This window comes from Aulonocara stuartgranti (genome assembly GCF_965226115.1).
Source record: "Aulonocara stuartgranti genome assembly, chromosome: 2".
Lineage (NCBI taxonomy): Eukaryota > Metazoa > Chordata > Actinopteri > Cichliformes > Cichlidae > Aulonocara > Aulonocara stuartgranti.
In genome coordinates, this window is record NC_138940.1 from 1351494 (window position 1) to 1375914 (window position 24421).

A 24421-nucleotide genomic window follows, 5' to 3' on the forward strand; every position below is an offset into this window, starting at 1 on the left:
GTGAGGTATACACCCTGATGGTGATTTGGACTCCGTGATTGTGCCCACCCCCAAGATCCTATATGTATGTGTAATGAGAGTGTGAATAATGTGAATGTCTAAGTTGTGGGATAAAATTGAGGCAGAGGCAGCCAGAAGGGGACAGGGGGGGGGGGTAGCCTCCTCTGCACCCTGGTGACATACCCCCACTCCAAGGCCCTGCATGTGTGGGTGGTTGTGGAGGAGCGGGAAGAGGGAGGCAGCTGGAGATGGGGAGGGAAGGAAGGGAGGGGCAGGTAACCCCTCCCTGGGGCCAGCTCCCCCGCTGACCCCAGTAGGCACTCCCACCCTCCGCGACCCGCCAGGGAAGGGGGGCCCAGGCCCATCAGACCGGGGCCCAGTGCAGTAGCGCCCCCCGGCTCCACAGAGCCCTGGACAGTCCACCCAACCCCACCACAGAGAAAACTGCACCCACCCCACCAACCACACATCTTCCAGACTACATAAGACGGTAAACGCCCAGGCTGAGATCTTCCTCCACCTCTCCTGTATCTCCCCCTCCTGCAGAGAGTTCCTGAGAGAAGAAAGCTCCTGCCAGATGTGACCATCCCCCCCACCAGTTGAAGAGCCCCCCAGGCGGCTCGATGCACCGGCGGCACCCTGCTCCAGGGCCGGGCCCCCATGCACCCACCCGCCCACAACCCCGGCAACACACCAACCAGGACCCGAGCCCCCGAGGCCCGGCCCGGGCCCCCGCCCAGAGACGGAGCACCCCCAGAACCTCACGCCCATCCCGGACCCACCCAGGGGCAGCCAGGTTGCCAGGTCAGTAACCCACGTCCGTCAGCACAGACCCTCCCCTAGCCCCGCTGCACGCAGCCGCGAGGAAACAGTCACCTGAGAGCCAACAGAGCCCTCAACCGGACGTGACCGCTACCCCGGGTTGAGCCCCCCAAGGAAGATGCCTCCGGGGAACCCCCCGACGCCCTAAGCCTGTCCCTACCCCCTCACCAATCACAACAGTGAAGGCGGGACCAAACTATGACCCCCCACCCCCACTAGGTGATGGAGCTGATAAAAGGGGCCCAGAGCAATTGATCTGATGTGGTGGCAGAGGCTGTGTCAAGACTAATGTAATCTAATAGATAATTTCTATATTGGTTAGAATTAAGATTATTTTTATTTTTCCAGTTCATGAGGACTGTTTTCTTGGCTATGCATAGGGCAGTGAAGATCATATGGGCTATATTCTTTTCTGAAGTGACATTATCTAAGCTGCCCAACAAACACACTAAGGGGGAAGTTGGAATGTTACATTTCAGACATTTTGATAAGTCTTCACATATCTCGCGCCAAAACTTTTGCACTGGTGGACAGAACCAAAGAGCGTGGATGTAATTGTCTGGTGTATTGCCTTGACAGTGTGAGCAGTTGTTGGAAGATGTAAAGCCCATCTTAAACATCCGATGACCTGTATAGTGCACTCTATGAAGTATTTTGTATTGTATTAATTGCAGACTGGGATTTTTAATTAATTTAAAAGTTTTTAAGCAAATCTGAGACCAGAAGTTTTGGTCTAGGTTGACTGATAAATCTGCGTCCCACTTTGCAGTAGGAAGGGATATTGATTCATCTAATTTAGAAAGTGTTCTGTATATTTTAGATAATAATTTGGGGGATTTAAGAGTAAGAAAATGTGCCGCACTTAGTGGTGTTTGTAATTCAACTTGACTGAGGTTAAATTTCTTTTTTACTATGGATTTAATTTGTTGATATTCTAAAAACCTTGTCTTGTTGATCCCATATTGTTCAACTAGTCTGTCAAATGGAATAAATTCTGTTCCCTCTAATATATGTTCTAAGTATTTAATTCCTTTACAACTCCATTCTGGGAAATTAATCATATTATTGTTTTGTAATATGTCAGGGTTATTCCAGATAGGTGTACGTTTGCATGGGATTAATGAAGACTCCGTTATTTTTAGAAACTCCCACCATGCTGTTAGAGAAAAGCTGATGTTGATACTTTTAAAGCATTCATGTCTTTTGATGTTTGAGCTAATAAATGGTAGGTCTGAAATCTCTAGATCCTTGCATAGTGCCTGTTCAACATCTAGCCAGGGCTCAACTAAGAAGGTATGTTTTAACCATTCTGAGATGAACTGAAGCCTGTTGGCTAAGAAGTATTGGTGAAAATTAGGCAGATCTAATCCTCCTCTATCCTTGGTTCTTTGTAGCGTTTTTAAGCTAATACGCGGGGGTTTATCTTTCCAAAGGAATTTGGAAATATATGAATCCAGAGATCTGAACCAATCTTGTGATGGTTCGTTAGGGATCATCAAAAATAAGTAATTTATTTTTGGCAAGATCATCATTTTTATAGTGGCGACCCTTCCCATGAGTGATATGGGTAAAGATTTCCATCTAGTCAGATCGCCTTCTACTTTCTTTAGAAGTGGGATGTGGTTTAGTTTAGTTAAGTCTGAAAGCTTAGGAGAGACATTAATACCTAAATATTTAATATTTCCGGATTGCAGTGGGGCAGAGGAAGAATTATGGAAGGAGCAGTTAATGGGGAGAACTGTAGATTTTGGCCAGTTAATTGAATAATCTGAAACTCTTGAAAACCAGTTTATTAAAGTAATTACCTCAGAGAGGTTGGTTTGTGTGTTTTGCAGAAAAAGCAACACATCATCCGCATAGAGACTGATTTTATGTTCTATGTTCTTACATTTTATGCCCTTAATTGTTGTAGCCTGTCTAAATGCTGCTGCTAGAGGTTCGATAAAAATTGCAAAAAGTGAGGGGGAGAGTGGGCATCCCTGTCTGGTGCCCCTCAGGAGACAGAAGCTGGAGGATGTCTGGTCATTTGTTCTGATACGAGCCGTTGGGGAATTGTATAATATTCTTATCCAGTTTATGAAAGAGTTTCCAAAACCAAATTTGTGTAAAGTTGCGAATAAAAATTTCCAATTAACTCTGTCAAATGCTTTTTCTGCATCTAGAGATAATATTATGGCTTCGATGTTTTTATCGTATGAGTAGTCTATTAAATTAAGTAATCTACGAGTGTTTGTTGAGGAGTGCCGACCTTTTATGAAACCAGTTTGGTCAGGATGAATTAAGAGGGGGGTCATTTTCTCTAATCTCTTTGAGAGAGCTTTGCAGATTATTTTAAGGTCTACATTTAAAAGAGAAATTGGACGATAGCTTGAGGGAAATAAAGGGTCTTTGCCTGGTTTTAGCAGGAGACTAATGTTGGCAGAATTCATATTTGGTGGTAGTCTGCCCTTTTCCTCGATTTCCTGCAACATGCTGTGGAATACTGGTGCCAAAATTGTCCAGAATTCTTTGTAGAATTCTGCAGGGAAGCCGTCTGGACCTGGAGCCTTATTATTGGGCATACTTATCAGGGCTTCCTGGAGTTCACTTGGCGTCAGTGGCGAATCCAATTCCATTGCTTGACTGTCTAGTAATTTTGGAAGAGTTACGTTGTCAAGAAACAGATCAATTTCATTTTTAGATGGGTTTATTTGTGGTGAGTATAAAGTTTCATAGAAATCCCTAAAAATGTTGTTTATTCTTCCAGGATCATATATTGTGTTCCCCGATAAATCTTTAGCAGCACATATAGTTGTTTTTTCTTTATTTATTTTTAGCTGGTTAGCTAGAAATCGACCTGATTTGTTACTGTGTTCAAAATTCTGCAAGCGAAGTCTTTGTATAAGGAATTGTGTTTTTTTATTAATAATTTCATTTAATTCTAGTTTTGTTTTGCATATTTTGTTCAATGTTTCCTGATCTTGGTCGCACGCGTAGGCTTCTTCTAGTGATTTGATGTTTTTTTCTAATTCCTGAATATTTTTGTTTTCTTCTTTCTTTTTGTGTGATGAGAAAGAAATTATTTTACCTCTCATCACAGCTTTCCCTGCTTCCCATAGAACAGAAGCAGATATTCCGGGAGTGTCATTAAAGTCTAAATATGAAGTCCATTCCTTTTTAAAGTATTTAATAAAGTCTTCATCTTTAAGTAGTGATATATTAAATCTCCAGTTTTTACTTGGCGTAGTATTATTCTTGTGCATTAGTGTTAAAGATACAGGAGCATGATCGCTGACAGCTATAGGATGAATCTCAGTGTCTGAAATGTCACACAGCAGTGAGCTGCTGACCAAAAAATAATCCAGACGAGAGTAAGAGTGATGAACATGCGAGAAAAAAGTATATTCCTTACTGGTGGGGTGAAGAGAGCGCCATGCATCGCAAAGACCAAAGTCGTTCATATACTGTTTGATTATATTTGTGGACTGCCAATTACGCTGAGTTCCTGTTGTGTTGAGCCTATCCATTTCTTCATTTAGTCCAAGGTTGAGGTCACCGCCAAGAATGAGTGTGCAATCAAGGTGTTCAGAGAGTGCACTAAAAAAACCGTGGAAGAATGAGGGTTCATCAACATTTGGACCATATATACTAACAATACATAGTTTTTTGTTCAATATTGATAGTTTAATAATTAGAAATCTACCCTCTGGATCTATAACTGTATCGAGTACTGTAAAATTAACATTTTTATGTATTAAAATTGCTACTCCCCGTTGTCTAGAATTATAACCGGCTGCAAACACGTTAGGAAACTCAGGTGTTTTAAGTTCGTTTAAACCTGTGACAGGTTTGTGAGTTTCTTGTAATAAAACAACATCTGCCTGTAGTTTTTTAAGCTTTCAAATCCGGGGACCAGGAGGCATACAGTGCTGCCAGGGCCAACCTGAGAAGAGGCATCAAGACTGCCAAGCAGCAGCACAGGAGGCGTATCGAGGCCAGGTTGGAGAACAACACAAACCCAAGGCAGGTCTGGGAGGTCATCAGGGCTATCACGGACTACAAATGAAGAACACCATCACCCTCAGCCGACAGTTCTACTCTGGCTGAGGATCTAAATCTCTTTTATGCCCGTTTTGACAGGGAGAACACCGACCCTGTCCTGTCCCCTCTCCCCTCAACCGACCCTGCTCCGGTCCTGAGCACTCATGAGCTGAGGCGTGTGTTCCGGAGCATTAACACCAGGAAGGCGGCCGGGCCGGATGGAGTGCTGGGCCGGGTGCTAAAAGACTGTGCTGCGGACCTGGCGGACATCTTCACCTCTATATATAACACCTCGCTGTCCTGTTCACTGGTACCATCCTGTTTCAAAGCAGCAACCATCGTTCCCATCCCAAAACAGTCAAATGTCACATGTCTGAACGATTTCAGACCTGTGGCACTCACCCCCATTCCCGCCAAATGCCTGGAGAGACTGGTCATTAAACACATCAGAGCTGCTTTTCCACCATCCCTGGACTCGCACCGGTGGTGCATACAGGGAGAACCGGTCAACCGAGGATGCGATCGCCACAGTGCTGCACACATTACTGAAGCACTTGGAACACAGGAACACCTATGCACGGCTCCTCTTTGTAGACTACAGCTCGGCTTTTAATACCATCCGGCCATACAAACTCCGTCCCAAACTCCACCAACTGGGACTTAACTCCTCTCTGTGCAACTGGATTGTGGACTTCCTCACTAACCGTAGACAGAGTGTCAGAGTGGGTAAGAACACCTCTTCCACCCTTGTGGTCAACACCGGTGCCCCTCAGGGGTGTGTTCTGAGCCTTCTGCTATACACTCTCTTCACCCATGACTGTATTTCCTCCTGCGCGTCCAATCTCATTGTTAAGTTTGCAGATGACACTACAGTGCTCGGACTTATATCCAACAATGATGAGACAAACTATAGGACAGAGGTGCAACAACTAGAGTCATGGTGCCACGACAATAACTTGGTCTTAAACACCAAAAAGACCAAGGAGATCATTGTAGATTTCCGGAAGAGGGGTCATAACAACCATCTGCCTCTCTTCATTGGCAGTGAGGCGGTGGAGAGAGTGAGCAGTTTTAAATTCTTGGGGGTAACTGTGACCGAGGACCTGTCCTGGGGCAACCATATCACCTCAGTTGCACGGAAGGCCCAACAGCGCCTCTACTACCTGAGGAGACTGCGGAGCGCACACATTCCCAGATCTCTGATGTTGAACTTCTACAACTGTGCCATCAGCAGCGTTCTGACGTATGGATTTCTAGTGTGGTTCCCCAGCTGCACCAAGGCCGATCAGCAAGCACTCCAGCGGGTGGTGAAAGAAGCTGGCAGAATTATTGGAACAAGTCTGCCAGAGATCAGTAATATCTTCCCCACTCGCTGTCTGAGGAGGGTGCACAGTATCCTGCGGGACCAACATCACCCTGCGCGCCACCTTTTCCATCTGCTGCCCTCAGGGAGAAGGTACAGGTCTATACAGGCCAGAACATCCAGACTGGCCAACAGCCTGTATCCACAGGCTGTGAGGCTCCTGAACTCTCTGCCCCCCTCTCACGGACAATAACCATATCCAACTTCTTAATAGCAATGAACTGGTCTGCATTGGTGCATCATATCTTTATTCTCTTCCCCCTCCTGCCCCCCCCCCCCCTCTTTCTTAAATAGATGACTATCATATCTGATATCATATCTCACAGTACAATAATATTGAATGGGTTGCATTGTTGTATTTTGTCATGTTTCTCAGGTCTTTGTCTGAATTTCTACGAACATTATTGCTAAGGATTGTCTTATTGCATTGGAGTCACACTGGGTTAAATATGTACACTTGGGTTTTAAGGGGTATTTATTATTTTCTTCTTTTTTTGGGGTTGTATGGAAGCCCCAAACGCAATTTCATTGTTCTTGACAATGACAATAAATAAATAAATACTAAATACTAAACTAAGGGAGGATTCAGGGTCACCTGGTCCAGCCCTAACTATATGCTTTAGCAAAAAGGAAAGTTTGAAGCCTAATCTTGAAAGTAGAGATAGTGTCTGTCTCCTGAATCCAAACTGGAAGCTGGTTCCACAGAAGAGGGGCCTGAAAACTGAAGGCTCTGCCTCCCATTCTACTTTTAAATACTCTAGGAACAACAAGTAGGCCTGCAGAGCGAGAGCGAAGTGCTCTAATAGGGTGATATGGTACTACAAGGTCATTAAGATAAGATGGGGCCTGATTATTTAACCCTTTACAACCAGTCGGAGCGGGCACACTCCGTTTTGCGTAACTATTTTTAAACCCCTGTAGAACTGCATAAGCTAGCGCAATAATTTTTTTTGCATATGAAACCAGAGGAGTTGTACTTACATTTTATGTCATCAATGTGCCCTAGGTCACGGTTTTCTTCCACATATAGCTTTGCAAAAATTGTATAAAAAGCTCTTGCAGCAACAAAAACATAATATTCCAGAAACACGCTTTGCCAATCCGATCAGCTGTTCAAAACACTTCCTACGTTGGAATAGACGTCAGCGTGAACGATCGAATGTCCGTCATTACCTGCCTGAAGTGACGTCACTTTCACGGAAAATGTAGTTTTTTACCTTTGTGGCCTTATAAGCCTACACTGGTGTTTTTAAAAGTCATGTTTGACTTTGTGCTTTTCTGCATAGTTTCTGGGATGCTTAGAACTCAAATTGCACTGCTGGAAATAGTTTATTTTGATGCATATGCTGTTTCTTTTTGCAAATTCGCATTATAATATTTATTTTCGTTTTTCCTGCAGTATATAAAAATTGGTGTATCTCAAAAATAAAACTATGAAGACATTCAAAATAAATTTCCTGTTGTTGCAGACTATTTTGTGCAGCTTTTTTGTATTTACAGTTTTGAGGGATAAGCCTCTTAAATTTCTCTAACTAGAAATATATGTAAAAAAAAAAAAAAGATTTTCCATTTTTTTTAGTTTATTGCACTTTTTTGCAATTTGTGTAGTTATTATGCACTTAATGCATACATATTATTAGAGTTTGGACTAAAGTGGTTGTATTGATGTATAGCAACTTGAAATGTTCCCAAAAATGACACTACAGCATGTAAAAATATCAAGGTAAGCTCTGGCGGACTTGGTTCTATGGTAGGTCTTAAAGGGTTAAGACCTTGTATGTGAGGAGCAGGATTTTGAATGAAGGGAAGCCAATACAGGAGAAATCTGCTCTCTCTTTCTAGTCCCTGTCAGGACTCTTGCTGCAGCATTTTGGATTAACTGAAGGCTTTTCAGGGAGTTTTTAGGACTTCCTGATAATAATGAATTACAGTCGTCCAGCCTGGAAGTAATAAATGCATGAACTAGTTTTTCAGCGTCACTCTGAGACAGGATATTTCTAATTTTAGAGATGTTAGGATAGGAAGTATTAGGGTTCATGAATGTTAATTAACATTTAACAATTAAATTACTGCAAATTACAAAAACATTGAAAATGATTAGTGTGTGATGGTAGTAACTGTCTTAGAAAAATAAACAGTGTGGTGACTATTGTAGTAGTGATGGAATTAGTCCCATGAAATGTAGAAATGTAAAGTATAATATTTTTATTAATTACATTTCTATGTACTACATTATTTTAAAAGCGAGAGGATTAGGTTTCTTTGATGGGAGGATGAACCACGTCCTCCCATCAGGCATGAACAATCACTGATTTTGACAGCTCTTTTAAGCATTTCTAAATCTTACCCTAACTTCAATCCTTGCCAGTTTTTAGTAATGGCTTGAGGTGAGTGTGTATTTATTTAGTTAAAAGTTTAGTATAAAAAGGTTGAAACTCAGCATATGTTGGACAGCTTACTTAGCATTAGCAAGCAGCAGCATAAAACTGCTCCTAGAAATTCGAGTTTGAAGGCATTTTTGAGGTTTTAGGGTCACAACTAGGCCAGGGGTTGTGTAGATCAGGGGTGTCCAACTCCAGGCCGTGAGGGCCGGTGTCCTGCAGGTTTTAGATGTGTCCTTGATCCAACACAGCTGGTTTAAATGGCTAACTGACCTCCTCAACATGTCTTGTAGTTCTCCAGAGGCCTGGTAATCAACTCATCATGTGATTCAGGTGTGTTGACCCAGGGTGAGATCTAAAACCTGCAGGACACCGGCCCTCGAGGCCTGGAGTTGGACACCCCTGAACTTGGTTATGGTTAGGCTTAAGATAAATTGTTGGGGTTAGACATTTATCTGATAGTTTGGGGTAAGGTAAGGTGCTAAGGAAAGCATTATCTCAATTCACTGTCCTCACTGACATGTGAAAATGTGTGTGGTGTGTGTATGTGTGTGTGTTTGTGTGGTCAAAGGAGCTTGTAAAGCTTGTGTGTGTATTCCTTATACCTGGAGCTTAAGCAAGCCACTGCTGACTAACCTAGCAGACCAGTGACAGAGATAAACGCAACATTTACTGATGAAACCTCAGTGCCAGCCTGCTCACACACACACACACACACACACTGCTCAAAGCCAGACTAGGATAAGCGGGTAATCTTGTGAGAGCAGCAGGATATCAAAATATCACTAACATGGTGAATCATGCATGTACACAGCAATGACCACAGCTCTGAGGGATCTCTGACTGTGGCCGTGTGTGTATGTGTGTAGTCTTTGGACAAATAGCATGGTCTATTACAGATGCAGTTCAATAATAAGCCAATGAGTTTATACTAAGACACTGCTGCTGTTTCCTGTCATAAGTCTCCACAGCTTGAATGACACAGAATCTGATTGGACCTAAGCGGCTCAGTCTGGGTAAATATGACTTTCCACTGTTCTACTCACATTTTGCTTTGTTTTTCTTGTTGTCTTTCTATATTCTTTTTTCTTCTTCCATCACTATCCACTCCACTCCTCCCTGGTATGATCTGGGTCTGTTACCCAGTGATTTTGAGATGTTTTTAATGTTTCTATTTGTCTTTACAGAAATCTATTTCTCAGTTTTTATGAGCTTATATTTGTCTCTCTTTTCCCTTAGTGTATTAGTTCTGTTCTTGGTCCTTATTTTTGTATGTTATATTGTTCTGCTTTGTGTCAAGTCTGCATTAGTGATGTTACACTCATTCAGTTATTTTGAGAATCCCTATCCTTTGTGTTTAGTCTTCACTTTTACTTTCCCTAGTCGTGTTTTCCACTTTCAATTTTAGTTTTATTCCCCAGGTGTTTCCTCTCTCTGCCCATCACTCTTCTCTGTATTCATAGTTGCAGTCTTCCCCTTTAAATTCTACTTTAAATTTTTGTTTACCTTCTGGTTCAACACTAGCCCGATAAGCAATGACTCAGACTAAGTTTACTTGTGTCTGCTTTTGGGTCCTCAACACAACACTACCATATTTCCCCACTATAAGGTGCACTTAAAATCCTTTAATTTTCTCAAAATCGACAGTGCGCCTTATAATCCGATGCGCCTTATGTATGAATTCTGGTTCTGCTTACTGACTTCGAACAGATTTTATGTGGTACACGGCGCTCAAATAGCTGTCAAAAATGTTTTAGTTTGTTTTACTTTAGTATGTTTTACAATGGTTGCTACGAAGCCGCACCGCTTGATGGATTGTTGGAGCATTACGGCTACCGTAGTCAGGAGCCTTGCTGAGTAGTCTGGGTCCTAAACTCCGTCTTCTTCAGGTCCCAAAGTCAAAGGAACACTGTGGCATCACTGAGAGTTAAAAACTGTCCAAATTCTTTCATCTTTAATAAAATGATCAGCGTTGCTGCTTTACCAGGTGTAACAATTAAGTTTAACATCCAGGCATCCATGAAAACAGAATTTATTAAATTTAACAGAGTTAGAATTTAGCAGGAAGTTAACTCGCTAGTTTCCACCTAAACATGATATAGCATGTTCTGACTGAGAGGTTTCTGAAGCATTCAAACGTACAGCTCTGCTGTCACTTCCAACATAAATGAAGACAGAAAACTAAACAGCAGTGACGTTTGTAGGGTTACTGAAGTTGGGCTAGCTGGTACATAATGATGTGCTATGTGATCGCTAGCGACACAGCTATGTTAGCATAACATAAACAGTGAAGCTGGAGGATGAACGCCAACTTTTTTCCACTCGATAAAAGTTAACGTGAAGGTTCCTGATGGTTAGAGACAAATGCAATCACATGGCAGGATGCTGTAAACGGACCAAACTTCAGTCAGGAGAACAACTGAGATAATCCATCCACAATACGAGGTCAGTTATTAATATACTGCAACAACATGGGAATAGAGCAGCTGCCAGAGGATTCAACATTAATGAATCAATGGTACAGAAGTGGAGGAAGCAAGAAGAATGAGTTGAGTAAAGTTTGACTTATCTAAATGTTTTGTTTCACGTAATGTGCCTTATAATGCGGAGCACCTTATGGTCCCAAAAATACTGTAAATCTGCATGTCTTCTCACTACGACCAAGTGGTCGCTTATAGTAGATCATAAATATACATAAATATAAGGATATAAACTAAAAAAAAAACACCCCCTCTCCCCTGCGGGCGGTTTATCCTTCAAGCTCGGGTCTTCTACCAGAGGCCTGGGAGCTTGAGGGTCCTGCAGTATCTTAGCTGTTCCTCTGCACTCTCTGGACAGAGATCTCCGATGTTGTTCCTAGGATCTGCTGGAGCCACTCGCCTTGCTTGGGGGTCACTGCATCTAGTGCTCTGGTCATTAGCTTCATAAGCAGTTCCTTAAAAAGTGAGATTGTGATGAAGCTTTCGCATGAACTTTTTGGCTTCCACCATGTTGGTGTCTTGAAGCCAATGCTTTACTGCCACCTACCTTAACAACAAGCAGTATATGTCACTAGCCCATGACATTCCCTAAATTTCCCTTTGGTTTGAGGGAAAACAGAATGCTGCACTGGGCGACAAAAAAGGGAGTCTCAATGGGAATGCTGTTAACTTTAATCAAACTTTCCTGTTTTTTCCATGTATCTAAATACAGTTTAGCAGCAGTAAAAATCAGAGACAAACTGGTCTCCAATTCATTTTCTCCCCAGCTTATCCAGATGGCACTTTATTTGTCATGAAGCTTATGGAGCTTATGGTTGTTACAACACAGCTGTCTAATTAACAACACACATCCATGTAAACAAATACCCCATGCTGTGACTTTGAAACCTTTAGTTTTAGTGTTTTTGAAGCCCTGCCACATGCGATAACTTTCTACCCTTCAATACCCGTTTCAATAAAGCTGCTAAGAGAGTGACATCTGGCAGCAACAAAAGCACATTTTACACATATTTGTCTACAAAAACTAAGCAAACGTAATATTTTGGAAAAAAAATATGTTTGATTAATTTCTTTTTCTTAGGCATAATTCTGCTTGTTGTCATTTAAAAAAAATCATAATAAGGTGTGTGATATTATAAAACAGACTAATGGGACAGGAATACAGAGAATTCAGAAACTGACTTTACTCTTAAAAGTCAGATTGATGAAAGCAAAGAGGATTCATCTTTGACAGCAGAGCCACCTGTGAGTGTGTCAGTTTCCTGCAGCACTCGCTGAGCAGAGACTCTCATGTGCTTGATGACTTCTGTGTGTTTGGCTGCTGAATTCTCCTGTGAGTTGTTGGATTTAATGCCAGGAATGTGAGCAATGAATACCTGAGCCTGTGAAATGAAATCATTTGCTCGTTATTATGTTTTATTTCATGTACTACTTTTGCACAAATATAATTTGATAGCAACCTATCAAACATACCACAAGTGGTGGTGGTTTTTGGACATCTCCCTTTGGGTATTGACTGCACTCTTTCAGTTAGCGCATGTGTGTGTGTGAATGTTTACTTGAACACACCTCTCTTCCTCTGATGTTTAACCAAGATAACAAGTGCCAATTACAGGGATCCCTGTTTGGACCCAACCAGGAGGTTAGCTGCATTTATACTGACAGGTGATGTGACAAGAGAGCAGACAGTGACATATCTGTCCCCCGAGGTATTTACTGATGAGCTTTCATCAGTGTCAATGAAGCAATTTAATTGTTCCCTGAACTTTCTGGGTTCTTTGTTTACTCAAATTCAAAATGATGTGTGACAGAATAAAGGGCTAAAAGCATTTTCTCATTCGGGCTGTAGAGTCGCTGCTCCAGCCTGTGTCATTGTTGAAACTGTTATGTAAGACGAACTGTTTGGTAATGAGGTTAACTTTAGCCTTCAGTTGCTCTTCAGTGCATCACGGTTTATCGCTGAGCAGTCAGGGCCCAAGTCCAGAAACCGAATCACTCTGCAAGCACCATTAGACCATATTAAGAAAGATCAAGGCCGTCATTTGAAAGCTAGTATCCGAGGGGATGCCTGCATGGCCTGGTTTTCATTTCTCATGACCAATTTTCTGCTTTTGGTCTGGCAAGAGAGATTAGTAAAATGTTTCCACTCTGTTTCTTTTGAATGCTGCCATCTCTTCCCACCATCTTCCTTTTTTAAGTCTAGCTGTTGTTTACCCTTTTCTCCCTGACAGATGTTGCCCAAAGATAGCTGTCGAGCCAGGGACAACTTAGCTAGTTATGAGCATACACAAAGACTTGAAAATCTCAGCATTACTAATCTGCTAGCTCTGTATCTCTTCTCTGTTCTGTGTCTGCAGTCTTTGACATTTATTCTGCTTGTCTAATACCACTGAAGTAGAGGGGATGGCATGATGTTCAGTGAATTATTCTGATGCAGGGAGCTAAAGCTGCAGCTCACCAGGCCCAGCCCTTTGACTCGATTCCCTCAGGGAAATGCTGAAACCAGCATGACCCTTCTCTTTACTTGAGTGTGACACAGACTCACACAGGGACATATGATACTGCACTCACAGGCTCGCTTATACGAGGAGTGTCTATGAAGCTACAACACATTTATCAATTGAAAGAGGGGGGTCAAAGAGGGTAATGTGTCATGCATTAAATACCTATAATGTACATGCATGTAATGATATAATTAGCAGATGATGACATAGATGGTGATGTTGAATGAGGTCTGAAGCACAGTATTTGACTTCAGCAAAGGGTGACCTGTCTAGCAAATCTGAAAGCTGTCCAAAGCCACAGAAAGAAACAAAAGGGGAGGATTTCAGATTTCTTTCCTTGGCTAAGAAAACCCCTTTGCATCATCTAGCCTACTTAAGAACAGGAGTGGATCTAGAGAAATTTTCTTAGGTCTTAGTTACTGAGCAATTTGCAGAAAAACAACTTACAAATCTGTTATCTAACAATAAACACACGTTTCGTGTTGTTTGGGGGGGAGGTTGTCTTGATTTTTTTGTAACTACCTTTCATTAGTTACTTAAGCTAGTAAAGTGATAAATGACTGTGGCTACAGGTAGCCTAATATTCTGATTCTGAACCCTAGCAGGATGATAACACTCAATACCAATGTTTAATCTGCATAAACAACCGTATTTTCCATGGAACTGCAATTATTTGCAGAATCTATAATGAGCATGAAATACATGTTCAGGGCTTACCATTTTAGTTGTAAATTTCTCTCCATTGCATTCTTTATTTGTTGTGTTTGTCTTCCAGTTTGATCAGCAGATCATAAGAAGCACATTACCACTTCCAAAACCATTCATCTCTGGAGCAAACTGTCCTGCAGCAGTTCGTAGAAGGGCTGCCAGCAGTGCCAGTAGCATGGGTTACCTGAGACCAGGCACAGCCAGAGGACGACTGGGTGGGACAGCCAGAGAGAGGGCCAGTCTCAGCACCGAGGAGAAGCCTGAGAATGGCATCTCCACCTTGGCCTGCTGTTGTGGGGCAGCGTTCGAGGTTATCCACTAACCCTACTATAGCCCCACAGCTCCCAGCAGCTGCAGACACTGGCCCCCTCTCACTGGGAGCAGCATGAGTGCCAGAGCAGATGTGCTGGAGGTGCAGGTAACTGGGACATTTTCACCAGAATTGCCCAGTCCTGAAAATTTACTCCACTGAAAATTTCCCACAAGAGCAGTCTCATGATCATCAAATGGTGTGCCCTGACCCAACACTGTCACTTCCACATTTTTTAATGAGAGGTTATATCGAGTGCGTCATGACACTCGGATGTAGGAAGAGAACACCCAGTTGTAGGTACCGAAAATAATTTTCCAGTCAGCACTTTAGTTCACATGGGATGTGAAAAAGCTCTGGAATGAATCACTCGCCAGGCAGTCAGGTTGATGTGCGCCGATGTCCACTGGTAAACCAACCTACCATTCCAAAAGCAACTTTGCGCCTTTTACTGTTAATAGAGGTCCCTTTTGAGCTAATTGGAAAGGACCTCCTCAGGCCATTTCATCTGAGTGCATAGGTATAATGCCCTACCACCCTGAGAGTGATGAGTTGGTGGAGCAATTGAATAAAACTAATAACACCCATAAATTGTAAGTTCATTCATGGTATAATATGGTATAATATCAACCTCCTTAAAGCATGGAGCTGAAAGTGCTTCTCTGGTGACCCTGGTTAAAAAATGACATATTGCTTTTCACAACACTAGATTTAACCAAGGGCTATTGGCAGACTCCCTTCTCTCCAGAGCCTTCTCCACTTCACCTTAGTCTCACTTCTTTTCAGCTTGGTGAGAGCCCCCACAACTGCCGAACATCTTATGGACCGGCTGCCGCATCCGCATGCTGCATATGTTGCCTACCTGCATGACGCCATCATCCACATTGACACTGGGGCAGCACATATGCAGAGCGGTTGACCATGGTCTTCAAGTCTCTGAGGCAGGAAGAGCTCACAGAGAAATGCCAAAAAGTGTGCAGTTGGACGTAGGGAGGTACAGTATCTGGGGTACCACTTAGGAGGCAAGCAGGTGTGGTCATAGGTGGTGAAAACAGCAGCGATGGCATCCTCCTCCATCTCAGAAGACACGTCGTCAAGTGTGGCTTGTACAGGGGCATATGTCCTTTGACTGTAGACAGGTGCTGCGGAAGCTGCTTGTAGTGCGAGGTCGGTTGTTTGGGCCAGATGCACAAAAGACGTGCATGCATGTGTGTGCATGCTTACCACGTGAGTATTGTAGGATAAGAGTGATGCTTGTTTAACTTTATCTGTGTTATTTGCTAAGCAAGAAGCTAGTCCCCCTGCTATCTCTGATAGCAAACTCTCAAGTGATTTGAACTACATCACTGGAGTACCATTCCTTCTGACCGAAGACGACTCACTTGTGTGATCGGCAATCAGTGCAAACATATATTACAATTCAGTCTATGTGGGCCGGGTCCTCAGAAGGTCGGGTAGATATAAACGGCTGTGAAATTGGACAGTCTAGTCTTCTGATTAGCATCACCGCTGTCTCGGTGGAGTTTACAGTTTTTCCTCAAATGCTAAAACACATTTCACAAACGTTTCCATCATGTTCCCCAATGTCTAAACACAACACCCTTTTCTAAAGCTACATAAACACAACCACACCTTCCCACTGCAAAACTCAAACTTTCACACCAAAAGAGCAACTCAAAGCTTTCAAAATTGTAAACACATCATTACACACTACAGCAAAACAATTGAAAACACAATGCTCAATTTGTGAGAAGGTTCTTTGTTTCATAACTGCCAATGCATATTTTTAGAAACCATACAGTAACGGATCGTCGTAGATCTCTGTTGAGGATTAGGCATTTAGATTTGTGAGTTTCATATGAAGAGTATAAATCTATAGAAAATCCTGCATGTACGTACACTACTGTAACACAACTCAATGCAAAAACAGAATCTATTGCACACAAGAGTACTCCTGAAAACATGATCAGGGTGTGAAGTTTTTTAATTACGTTATTCACACCACAATCACTGTGCGGCATCATGTTGCTGAGCTGCATCGGGCCACATCACCTCATCCACATCGCAGGCTATATTGTCTCTTACCAGACACCACAGGAAAAACGCCCTGGAATGGCAAATCCATCCTTGGAAGGCCTCCGCTGGGATGTCAACACAGGCCAGCTCCATGGCCGTTAGGAGGTTCTCTCTTGTGTATGGTTTTCTGTCATAAACCTTCCATCTCCATGATGAGAAGAACTCCTCTATAGGGTTCAGGAAAGGGGAGTAGGGTGGCAGACAGACGTTTAAAAAGTGGTCACTGTTGGCGGTGAACCACTCTCTGATTTGGTTTGTTCTGTGGAAGCGGACATTGTCCCAAATGATCACATAAATGTGATGTGCGGGCCCAGGATGGTGTTGTTGGCGGTCCAGGAGGATGTCTTTCAGCTCCCCTAGGAAGGTGAGGAGACGGTGGGTGTTGTAAGACCCAAGGACAGCATGCCGGTGGACAAGCCCCTCCGAACCCATGGCCGCACAAAGGGTAATATTACAGCCACACCCCCTGTTGGCCAGGGACCTCAGTGATGGCTCTTTGGCCAATGATGTTACGGCCTCTTTGCCTTCGTTTCTGCAGGTTGAAGCCAGCCTCATGCAGGAAGAGGTACTCATGAGGTCTGGCCAACTGTACTATCCTCTGTGAAAATGTGAAAGTGGACATGTGTTCAGAACAACAGTCAATCAGGTAGCACAGTATTGTCCAGAAGTAATGTAGGCCACTGAGCAACACAGTATGTCCACTAACTACTGTGAACATGGATGTATACTTACTTGCACATACTCGTAACATAGGTCTTTGTGTCGCGCAGAGTTGCGCTCAAAGGGAACCCTATAGACCTGTTTCATCCGCGTCTTTTGGCGCCGGAGAAGTCGGTCTATTGTGGCCAAGCTGACATCGTCAGTGCTCTCAAAGTTGACATTATCCACAATGACTTTGTCTCTGATCTCCCGGAGTCTGATGAGGTTGTTCCCACAAACCATATCCACAATGAGGGTTTCTTGTGCCGCTGTGAATATGGCAACCCTCCCACCTCTATGTGGCATTCTTTCAACTCTAAAGAAAGAAACATGTGTTGTCACATGTGTTACAATACAGTCACAACTGATGTGAAACCAATAGACTACTTTCACAGGTTTGTAAAACTGTATTGTGACAAAGAAAGCAATCGAGTACCTGTTGTGTTGTCTGAATGCCCTGATAATGGTGGCCACGGTGAACCTACTCAGGTTTGGACGGACTCTTAGTCCTGCTTCAGCCTTTGTCATGCCATGGACGATGAAACGGTCAATAACTGTTGCTCGCATCTCGTCCGTAATGATGGTGCGAGGTTGTCTTGCTCTCCCTCCTGGACCTTCTCCTCTCCCATGTTGGCCTGCTCCTCTTCCTCCTCTCGTTTGAACTCCTCTTCCTCGTTGGCCTGCTCCTCTCCTTCTAGGGCCAGCTCTTCTCGCTCCTCTGCATCGAATTCCTCTTCCCCTGACTCTGCCTTCATCCATGGTGTTCAGGCATCTTCAGCATACTGTGCACTCTGAACTCGCTTTTATACATGTGGTCACAGCATTAGCAACAGATGTCTTCAATTTTGAGTCGTTGTGTGTAATGAATGACGCCAGGTGTGTTCATTGTGTTCAAATATTGCTGACTGTGGCAAGCATGTTGCTTTCATTTGAGAATATGAGCAGAGTTCTTTTGCAACTTGTGTTTTAGGAAAGCTGTGTTTAGATTTATGACAACGGTGGATTGTGTTCTGTGAATTGTGTCTTCATGTGACATGTGTTTATGATATTGGTAAATGATGGCTAGATTTAGTAAATGTGTTTAGACAACTGGTCATTTGGTTTAGAGGATTTGCTTTTGTGTTTTAGCATTTGAGAAAAACTGTAATAAACTCGGCTGTCTGGTCCTTGCTATCTAAAATATAACAGGACACTGGTTTAAATTCTCGATCATCTCACACTTCTGTGTAATCAGTTTTCTGTTTGACATTTATTCAGCTGTGTGAAAACCACCCGGGGGATTAATAAAGTTTTATTTTATCTAACCTAATCTAATAACTTCAATCTCAGCCAAACCGATTCACTCACAAACAAATAAAACAGAAAAAAGCCAAACAATAACTTTTTAGGTTGTCTAAGTGACTTATATATTACGTGAGTAACCTGAGTAGCGAAAGACCGTGATGATCTGAAAATGATGTGCCGGGAGTTGTGCCGTTCTCGGCGGCTCTAGTGACCCTCAAGCTCCCGGCTAGCTGTCAAACTAGTGGATAACAGACGTCTCTGAAAACGTCGAAGCACTTTTGCAAATATGTGATGTCTTGATAAACCGAGCAGATATTTGAAGTTTACACAGCTACATTCTTGCCTGAAAATATGTTAAAAGTTATTTTGTGACCCAGAAAGAGTCATAAGAGTAATATTAAAAACTTTGTTGAAAACGAGCTGAGCCGCGCAATAAATTCTGGGATATGGTGGGCCACGAAGGACACACCCGACCGATCCTTCAACTTCGGGGAAAAGGAGGTCACATTTGTCGGCTTCATTCGGAGGAGTCTACAAATTTGGACGGCCTTCATCGCGTCGCTGTGATGTAATCGGCCTACAAATCCTCAGGAGGATGCAGCCCATGAATTGGGACACCCCCATTTAGTGAAGAAGAAGAAACACCCAGTGCATCATGGGAGTCCCCAGCGGCCTACACCTATTGCAGTATAACTAAGGGAGGATTCAGGGTCACCTGATCAAGCCCTAACAACATGCGTTAGAAAAAAAGGAAAGTTTGAAGCCTAATCTTAAAAGTACAGATAGTGTCTGTCACTAGAGGCCAAATACAAGCTCAAAGCAAAAGTCACTATCAAGTGTGAGATCTACCAAACAGATGCTCTGTCCCCACTGGTGTTCTGTTCCGTTTTGCGTAACTATTTTTAAATCCAGGTAGCACTGCAACCACGCAAGCTAGCGCAATAATTTTTTTTGCATATGAAACCAGAGGAGTTGTACTTACATCTTATGCCATCAGGTTGTCCTAAGTCACAGTTTCCTTCCACACATAGCTTTGCAAAAACTGCATAAAAAGCACTTGCAGCAACAAAAACATAATAGTCCAGAAACACGCTTTGCCGATCCGATCAGCTGTTTGTAACACTTCCTACGTCCATCAGTGCGAACTATCGCATGTTCGCCATGACCTGCCCAAAACTGGAAGTGACGTCATTTTGCGGAAATGCAGTTTTTTACCATCAGGGCCTCATGAGCCTATACTGGTGTTTTTAAAAGTTATCTTTGACTTTATGACTTTCTGTGTCGTTTAGGACTCATATTGCACTGCTGGAAATAATTTATTTTGATGCACATGCTGCTTTTTTGCAAATTTGCACTATAATATTTATTTTCGTTTTTCCTACAGTATATAAAAATTGGTATATTTCAAAAATAAAACTATGAAGATATTCAAAATAAATTTCCTGTTGTTGCAGACTATTTTGTGCAACTTTTTTGTATTTACAGTTTTGAGGGATAAGCCTCTTAAATTTCTCTAACTAGAAATATATGTTAAAAAAACAAAAACGATTTTCAATTTTTTTTGTAGTTTATTGCACTTTTTTGCAATTTATGTAATTACTATGCACTTAATGTATGCATATTATTAAAATTTGGGCTATAATGGTTGTATTGATGTATATCAACTTGAAATGCTCCCAAAAATGGCACCACAACATTTAAAAATACAATATAAGCTCTGGCGGACTGGGTTTTATGGTAGGTCTTAAAGGGTTAACAAGATTGGCTACGGATACCAACTGTGGAATGGAGTAGTTGTCAGCCACCTCCTTTGCGTGGATGACATCAAGCTGTATGCTAACAAGAAATTGATTCACTGATCCACACCATCAGGATATACAGCAATGACATCTGTATGTCATTCGGACTGGAGAAGTGTAGTCGGATGGTAACAAAGAGAGGGAAGGTAGTCAGAACTGAGGGGATCGAGCTACCAGAAGTCAACATTGCAGACATAGAGGAGAGCTACAAGTACCTTGGGATCCCGCAGGCGAATGGGAACCATGAAGAGGCCGCTAGGAAAGCTGCAACCACCAAGTACCTGCAGATGGTCAGTCAAGTCCTGAGGAGTCAGCTGAATGGTAAGAACAAGATCCGGGCTATCAACACCTACCTTGGCCCGTGGTCAAGTAGCCTGCTGGGATAATAAGCTGGACAAAGGAGGAGATAGAAGCCACTGGCATCAAGACCAAGAAGCTCCTGACCATGCATGGAGGGTTTCACCCCAAGTCCAGCACCCTGAGGCTGTACACTAAGCGGAAGGAAGGAGGGACTGGTGAGTGTCAGCACCACAGTCCAGGATGAGACAACGAACATCCACGAATACATCAGAAAAATGGCCCCAACTGACAGCGTGCTCAGTGAATACCTCAGGCAGCAGAAACCCAAGAAAGAGGAGGGAGACGAGGAACCATCATGGAAGGACAGGCCCCTGCACGGTATGTACCACCGGCAGATAGAGGAGGTGGCTGATATCCAGAAATCCTACCAGTGGCTGGACAAAGCTGGACTGAAAGACAGCACAGAGGCACTAATCATGGCAGCACAAGAACAAGCTCCGAGTACAAGATCCATAGAGGCTGGGGTCTATCACACCAGGCAAGACCCCAGGCTGTGTAAAGATGCCCCAGAGACAATCCAGCACATAACAGCAGGGTGCAAGATGCTAGCAGGCAAGGCATACATGGAACGCCATAACCAAGTGGCCGGCATAGTGTACAGGAACATCTGTGCCGAGTATAACCTGGAAGTCCCGAGGTCAAAATGGGAGATGCCCCCAAGGGTGGTGGAGAATGACCGAGCTAAGATCCTGTGGGACTTCCAGATACAGACGGACAAAATGGTGGTGGACAAACAGAAGAAGGTGACCATAGTGATAGATGCAGTGATACTGAATGACAGCAACATCAGGAAGAAGGAACATGAGAACCTGGAGAAATACCAAGGACTCAGAGAAGAGCTGGAGAAGATGTGGAGGGAGAAGGTAACAGTGGTCCCAGTGGTGATCGGCGGTGACTCCTATGCTGGGCGAGTGGCTCCAGCAGATCCCAGGAACAACATCAGTGTGTACATTAACACTTGCTGTTTTACTTTGTATTGTAATTCAAACAAATTAATCTGGCTTCTTGATTTTTTTTATTGAACTGTAGTGAATCGTTACCGTGTGGTTTTCCTTCTGTGAAAAGCACTTCGCCACTAAGGACTCACAAGAGTGTTCACAGCTAAAGTTGGTGCCATAGAAGCAGAAGCTTTCCTTTAAGCCCAATTACAAGTTTGCTCTAAACCCTTAGAGTCTAATTCAGTAATAAAGTTAAAACCACTAAATATTTAGATGATTAATTACCTCTAAACTGCAGGAACAACAATAGCAAACCATAGAGCAGCCACCCAGACGTAACACGACTGGGAAACCGGCCTTTAAATTGCCTCATGCAATGCACAGTTCTCACTGTTGTTTTGCTGTCTAGTCTTGAAATATTAATGTACATTGTTTTTTCTCCAGCTGAATGCTTTGTGCTCAGACATTTGCATTAGAGTATTTATTGCATTTCAGCTCCTTCCAAAGCAAACTGATTGCTTTCTGCTACTGGGGGCAAGACTAAATGTTCTTGCTGGACCACAAGTGTAATTATTTTGCACTGCCACCAGTCATTTACGTCTCTTGTCTTTTACTGGAGTGACAGGAGGTTAATCCAAAAACCCAGGATTCCTTTCTACACACATTCCTACTTATTTCTCTTGGTGTAAATTTGACACTTGTCATAAAAATCTTACCCCTACACAACCACCTACCCCCATAAAGAATTATACTTGAGTCAAGTGTTATTTCGTTTTTTCCTTTCATTTTTTTTTTTGCAGTGGTGGTAAGTAATATTAATCGATGATGAGTAGAACAGCTGGCCTGCCTTCCAACACTGTAGCATGTTGGGAAATACTGTCCATATTTATGTGTTCTCAGAAATCCGTAGAGCGTAAACAGATGTTCAGAATGCTGTTGGCATCTCCTGCTGTTCCCCTAATCTCACCACTCCCTTCTTCCTTCCTCTAACTATTTTTATTTATTCTGATCCTCATATTCATTGCTCTTGCTCTCTTTATTAACTTTCTTCTTCCTTTCTCTCTCTTGGACACAATGTACAGGAGCCGTTCTTATCTCTCCACCATATAAATGCACCTCCACGCATACACACCCCTTCCTGCCTTCCACCCTTCCATCAATCATTTCCTCTGGGCCTGTTATGGTGTAGCGCACTCCAATGACAGATAACGACTGGACTAATTAAACTAATCAATTTTTGTACACAGTTCACAAGGGGCCAAAGAGGCAGAGGAGAAAGTGGTGGAGCCAGACATCTGGCATGAGAGGGAAGAACAGAGTAGACCTACCAACAGAGACGGAGCCATGACACAAAGATGCAGCCAAGATTTAGATCCAATGCAGGATGTTTGTGCACTCGTTCAGTTCATTTCTGCTCAGTTCAAGTCAATTTGAATCAGTTTTATTGTGGAGCAGTAATATTTCAGGGTCAACCTAAAACACTTACTGAGGTTCAACACAGAGTTTGAGGACACAGTTTGGGTCCTGAGCCATCTCATCTAACATCTCTCCCTGCTAACAATTTTATCTCCTTGTAGCAAAAGACATTGTTGTCTTCCACATTATATATTGTACAGTTTGCAAAGTAAATTTTGTACCACAGAATTTTTCATTTACATTTGTGTGACTCATTTAAATATTCTCTTCCTGAAAAGCATGTACATAAGCTATGATGTCATGATAGCACTGTTCACAACTCTCAGTAACACTTCAGTAAATCCAGCAGCTTTTTATGTCATAACGTTTTGTGCCGTATTGTTCTAAATGTCACTTTGTCTTCAAAATTCCAACTTGTGTATTTTTACAGGGCGTTCTCATATTAAACGACAGAGTAAGAACATTTGTTGAATTAAGATGCACATTAGTCAATCTTCTGCAAAATTTTAGTTTCAACATGAAAGACATCTGGCAGTGGCGGTCCTAGCCTGTTCGGTGCCCTGGGTGAACACCCCCTCTGGCGCCCCTCCACCCACCCCACGCCCACACACAAAATATATTAATAATAATAATAATAATAATAATGGATTGGATTTATATAGCGCCTTTCAAGGCACCCAAAGCGCTTTGCAATGCCACTATTCATTCACTCTCACATTCACACACTGGTGGAGGCAGCTATGGTTGTAGCCACAGCTGCTCTGGGGCAGACTGACAGAACAGAGGCTGCCATATTGCGCCATCGGCCCCTCTGGCCCCTCTATTAAGGATTGTACATTAACATATTTTACTGTAAAAGCTGTTATTGGAACCATACTGAATTTAAGTAAGAGCGACAGAGTGTGCATAGTATGCAGATAGGACAAATCAACAACTGACGATGACTAATTAATATTGTGCTGAACAGTCCAAAAGATTCAGTCAGCTACATCAGTCTCTACTGTTTACTATCATAGCCAAGTGACTAACACACGTAAACAGAAGTTTTCACTATACCTACTAATTGGTGTTTTCTTGTTGTATCTTTGTTGTGGTCAGTGCTGTCCTCTGTGCTGTTGCATGCTGGGGCAGCAGGCTGAGGGTCACAGATGCCAACAGACTAAATAAACTGATAACAAGGCCAGTAATGTTGTGGGGATGGAGCTGGGCTCCGTTAGGGTGGTGTCTGAGAGGCAGATGTTGTCCAAGATAAAGACAATCA